Here is a 6332-nt window from a genome sequence, read left to right as displayed (position 1 = left end):
TAATATCCATATTTTTTAGTTTTGTGAATCAAGATCTTTTGATTTTTGTTTCATCATGTCTCATCAAAGATTTATATCCTTTTCACTTCAGTTATTGAAATACATTATCATGGGCCTATGTGAAAGAATCTATCAAATCTTTGTTTGATAAAAATATTGAAACTGATAATGATAAGTTTGATCAGTTTTAAAACTTAAAAAAGATATCATGGCCACTTATGATGGAAAATCTGAACCAAGCCAGAAGAAATGGTGCAAGAATTCTGAATCATACAGCAGTGAAGACCAGTTTAGAGTATTATTTAAAATTGCACATTTTTTCTTTCAAAGTGCAAGACCATGATGCTTGTGTACAGATGTTGTTCTCCTCAACACAGCTGCAGAGGGAAAAAAAGATAGAAACAGATTGATAGTTGAACGCGTAAAATGGCAAAATTTAATTCATGTGAAATTTTACTTGTTTCAACAAGATGATCTTTTAACAAGATTCAGTCCGGTGAAAAATACACAAAGGACATGGGATCCAAAGTAAAGTAGGTATGTGTGATGTGTAGGCTATAATACTTTTATTTTGTTTGTTTCATATCTAATATAGTCATATGACATCATCAAAAAACTTAACTAACAATGTATCATTCGACAGTCCTAAATGGTTTAGTCTGGATTTCGAAAAGAACATCACAGTCACTGTTTCACAGCTATCATACCCTCCCAACTTAGTTCCGATTACCTGCACTATGCTACAAATCAGAGGTATGGTAGTCATACATCTAGAACAGGTATATACGGTATGATGTTAGCAATCTTTGCATTATTCTGCCCTCTTATCGAGATCAGGATTAGTACCATCCAAAAAGCATTGTGATCAATCCCATTGTGGGTGTCCTCATTGTGGGTTTTCAGAATATGGTAATCTCACAGATGTACACAAAAGTATTCAACTATAGCAAATCTCAGGCCTCCAATGAACACTACACCTTCCTAATGGGCAAATGTTAGTCGCTCATTTACTTGTTTTAGAGACTTGTGAAACTCCTTTCAGTGATGAGTAGGCGGAACTCATGTTCAAATAATGATAATCTAATAATCATGCTTTCACTTATTTCTTCTTTTTTATATGTGCTTTTCCCTCTTTTTCTTTTTCTATTTGTATCTTCTCATAACAGTTGTGGTGTGGTTGGGACTGTGTTAAGTAATACACTGAAAAGCCAAAGAAATGGGTACATCTGCCTAATATCGTGTAGGACCTCTGCGAGCACGCAGAAGAGCCGCAACATGACATGGCATGTCCTCAATTAATGTCTGAAGTAGTGCTAGAGGGAACTGACACCATGAATCCTGCAGGGCTGTACATACGTCCGTAAGAGTATGAGGGGGGTGGAGATCTTTCCTGAACAGTGCGTTGCAAGGCATCCCAGATATGCTCAATAGTGTTCATGACTGGGAACTTTGGTGGCCAGTGGAAGTCTATAAACTCAGAATAGGGTTCCTGGAGCCACTCTGTAGCAATTCTGGACAGATGGGGTGTCGCATTATCCTGCTGGAATTGCCCAATTCCGCAGGAATTCAAAATGCACATGAATGGATGCAGGTGATCAGACAAGATGCTTATGTATGTGTCACCTGTCGAGATGTATCAGGGGTCCCATACCACTGCACCTGCACACACCATAGCCATTACAGAGCCTCCACCAGCTTTAACAGTCCACTGCTGACGTGCAGGGTCCATGGATTCATGAAGTTGTCTCCATACTTGTACACATCCATCCACTCAACACAAACTGAAATGAGACTCATTCGTCCAGGTAACATGATTTCAGTCATCTGCAGTCCAATGTTACTGCTGATGGGCCCAGGTGAGGCATAAAGCATTGTGTCTTGCAGTCATCAAGGGTGCATGAGTGGGCCTTCGACTCCGAAAGCCCATATCGATGATGTTTTGTTGAATGGTTAACACATTGACACTCGAGGAAGGCCCAGCATTGAAATCTGCTGAAATTTGTGGAAGAGTTGTGCTTCTGCCATGCTGAATTATTCTCTTCAGTCATTGTTGGTCCTGTTCTTGTAGGATCTTTTTCTGGCCAAAGCGATATTGGAGGTCTGATGTCTTACTGGATCTCTGATATTGACGGTACACTCATGGAATGGTCATATGGGAAAATCCCCGGATCATTGCTACCTCGGAAATGCTGTGTCCCATCATTCGTGTGCCGACTATAACACTATTTCGTACTCACTTTAATCTTGATAACCTGAAATTGTAGCAGCAGTAACCAATCTAACAACTGTGCCAGACAATTGTTGTCTCATACAGGCGTTGTCGACCGCAACGCCGTATTCTGCCTGTTTACATACCTCTGTATTTGAAAATGTGTGCCTATACCAGTTTCTTTGGTGCTTCAGTGTACATTGGTATTACTTCTCTAAGTACCTGGTAATTTCTAGCATTAACAACAACACACTTTTCTCTTCACCACTAGCTGTAATTAACCATATATCAATCCACGATTTTTTTATCATTAGAATATTCGCCAAAGCCAAGCAGAAGACACAAATTCAGAAGCTTCAGTATGACTAAAAAAAAAAGGCTACACTGTAGTCTATACCTAAGGCTTTAATGACTTCCACAATACAAAATAAAATTAGGCCTACATACACGAAATATAAAATTTCGTGGCGAATCTTGGTTTTTGTGGGGTATGAACACTCATTTCGGATTTCACTAGTGTAGAATTTTACGCTGCCAGGAACTTTATATTCAGAGATTCAATGAATGCCACATTAGAAAATTAACAAAAACAAAAATTAAATGTCAAAGTGAACCATAGCTTTGGGGTAAAAGGAGGCAATACAGAAAGTTTCATGGTTTGCCGAAATGGCACGAATTATAGTTTTTGCAACCCTCAGACGTTTCATGGCGAAAGTTTCTTTTGTGTCTCTTTATCATTTACTGACACATAATTGTTTTGTAAACATTTGAAGTTAATTAGAAGTAGTAGTAGTAGCAGTAATAGTAGCAGTAGTAGTTCATTCATCCAGTGACAATGTACATTGTGTGGATTTCGTGAAACAACATATTATAACAAAAATAACATAAGGGTCTACAGTTTCCTACATACTACAATGGTTCATGGCACCTATCACAATATTTTTGGGCAATACAACTTTGATTACTACAATAATATATAAATATGAGAAGGATCTTTTACATGAAATACATTACAAGTAAATAATTGATTTAACACTTTTGTTTCGGGCCTTTTACATGAAATACATTACAAGTAAATAGTTGATTTAACACTTTTGTTCAGAAAAATTAACATTAAGGCTGTGACAAGCATTTGATTTATGGCACTATTAACATATAGTAAATTAATGTAGTTACTTGCTACAAGGTTATGCATATATTCATTTATAATGTAATAGCAGTTGGTCATTAAGACTTTAAATATTTCTTCCTTGAATGTAGACAATGTTTTTATTTCTTTTAGCTGAGTTGGAAGTTTGTTGTACAAAATAGTACCCTGAATGTTGGTTTGTTTTTATGTTAGAGACTTGTTTACTCTTTTTGTGTGGATGTTATTGCACATTCTTGTATTGTAGAAATGAAGAACTGAGTTGGTTTTATAATTATCAATGTGCACTTTTATATTAACAACACTTTTTATATAGAGGCATGGTAAGGGTAGAATATTTAGATGTTGAAATAACTGGTTGGAAGGTGTTAGTTTGTACTGTTTGGAATTATTCTAACAGTTCGTTTTTGTAAGGTGAAAATGGTTTTCGTGTTTGCCTTATTATGACCCCAGAGGGTTAGGTCGTAGGTGATAGCAGAATGGATGTGAGCAAAGTAGATTGTTCTGCTACACTCTCTGCTACACACAATGCTAATTATGCATAATGTGAAGCAAGTGGTGCTTAACTTGTTAGTGAGGTACAGAATGTAAGCTTTCCAGTCGAAATTTTCATCAATTTGCACATCTAAGAATTTTGTGGCAGCTACCCTTTCAGTATGTTTATTTTGAATTTTGAGGTTCACATCATGATGAGGCTTTATTTTCCTGTAATGTATATAATAAGCTTTTGAAATATTTGAGGTTAGCCTGTTCTGTTCAAACCAGTTTTGTATATATTCCAAAACTCTGGTTGCAGATGTTGGAATACCCTATTTATATCTGTTACAATAATATTTGTGTCATCAGCAATCAAAGTTAAGTGCATACCACTGATTGGGGTCTTGATATCATTAAAATATGTAAGAAATAAGAGAGGTCCTAGAACACTGCCGTGAGGTACTCTGATTGGTATAGTCTGCACGTCTGATCTGTACACAATGATTTGGTTTTTATTGTTTGCTGAGGTGATTTCTAATACCTGTTTTATATTGTGGAGATATAACTAAAACCATTTTAATGCGACTCCACGTATACCAATAGCTTCTAGTTTGTCTAGCAAGATATCATGATCAACAGTATCGAATGCCTTCGATAAGTCCAAGTTATTCCTACTGTACTGTTATTACTGTCAAATCCCATTACAGTGTTTTCGATGAATTGGGTAATTGCTGTTTCTGTACTCATGCATTGGCGAAAACTGTGTTGGTTGACAGGCAAGAGATTGTATTTTTTAGGTAACTTGTAATTATATTTTTCATGAAAGTCTCTATTATTTTTTTAAATACAGATAACAAAGCTATTGGTCTATAGTTTCCCACTTCATATATATTACCCTTTTAACAATGGTTTTATTTGTGAGATTTTTAATCTTTGTGGGAACACCCCTTCTGTTAATGATATGTTTATGATATGTGAGAGTGGTTATCCTATGACACTAGCACATTTCATTATGACTGAACCTGCTACCCTGTCAATTCCAGAGAACATTTTATTCTTCATTGTTTTTATTATCTTAACAACTTCTAATGTATTTGTGCGATGTAGCAATATTGAGTTACTACTTTGCTCTATTTGAACTGTGGTACTACTATTACTAGCAAATTTTTTACTCAGATTGACTGGAGTGTTTATGAAATACTCATTTATGTAATTCGATGGAGCTCCATTTCTGAGTAACACACCATGATCATCTTTTAATACAATGTCAACTTGCTTTTTAACACTTTTGCTTGTCTCCTTTTTTGCTATATTCCATATCGCTTTCGACTTGTTTGCTGTCCCTGTGATTACTTTGTCATTGTGCATTGTCTTGGCTGTTCTAATTACTTTCTTATAAATTTTCTTACATGTCTTCTGTAAAGTGTTCATCTTGGTTGTCTTTTCTAAGTTGATTGAGAAGTTTTAGCTTTTGACTGGATACTCTGATAGCAGGTGTTATCCACTGGCTGTTGTTCCTTGGGATGACATTAATTCTTGTCAGTTTTTTTTGGAAAACACATCTCAAATATTAGCATGAAAGTATTATAAAATGCATTGAATGATACATCAGTTGATGATTTTGAGTATACATTTTCCCATGTTTCTTTTGCTAATGATTGAATAAAAATATTAACATTTTCCGGGTAGAAGTGCCCTTTATATTCCCACTTGTATATAACCACCTCAGGTACAGAAGAATTTGTGCATGTTACTAGTGAGTTGTGCCTCCGTAACATCATTTTCGATATTTGTAAAGATATTACCTAATAGAGATGAAGATGACTCTTTTATTCTAGTGGGGTCCATGAAGAGTGGTTTCATGTAAAACTGTTTAGGATACTCAAAAGCTGTCGTTTTCTTCATTTCCAATCAACAGGTTGATGTTAAAATCCCCACATAATAATAAGTTCACTTCATTGTTATACAAAATGTTTAGCACTGCTTCCAAATTTTTAAATGTTTTGTCACCTAGTTGTGACCTGTATATTGATATGACAATTAGTTTTTTGCGCTTCTTCTCAGACTATAGCTCTATAACACATGATTCAAAATGTTTCTCAATATTTAGATGGTATGTTTCATATCTAACCTTATACTGCAGCCCAGCCCCAGTTTATATGCATACCCAACCATTTTTGCAAACAGTGCGGCAATAATGATATGTTAATTCAAAATTGCTCATATTTATAAGACTTAATTCACTGACCATGCACCAATGTTCTGATAGACAAATACAAGAGATATCTACAAAGATGTTTATGGCGACTTCCAATTCCAACACTTTATTTCTGAGACATTGAATGTTTTGATTCATTATCTTCGAAGTTTTTCAAGTATTTGTTATTTTGTCAATACCTGGTGAAGTGGTGCTTTGTTGCTGATTTTTTACACTTACCTGCAATTTTTCAGGCTGATTTGTCTCAATCTCTTCCTTTTCTTCGTTTGGTGCCATAAAAA

This window comes from Schistocerca nitens, chromosome 2 (genome assembly GCF_023898315.1).
Source record: "Schistocerca nitens isolate TAMUIC-IGC-003100 chromosome 2, iqSchNite1.1, whole genome shotgun sequence".
In the NCBI taxonomy this organism is placed as follows: domain Eukaryota; kingdom Metazoa; phylum Arthropoda; class Insecta; order Orthoptera; family Acrididae; genus Schistocerca; species Schistocerca nitens.
Note: the sequence above shows the minus strand (reverse complement) of the source record.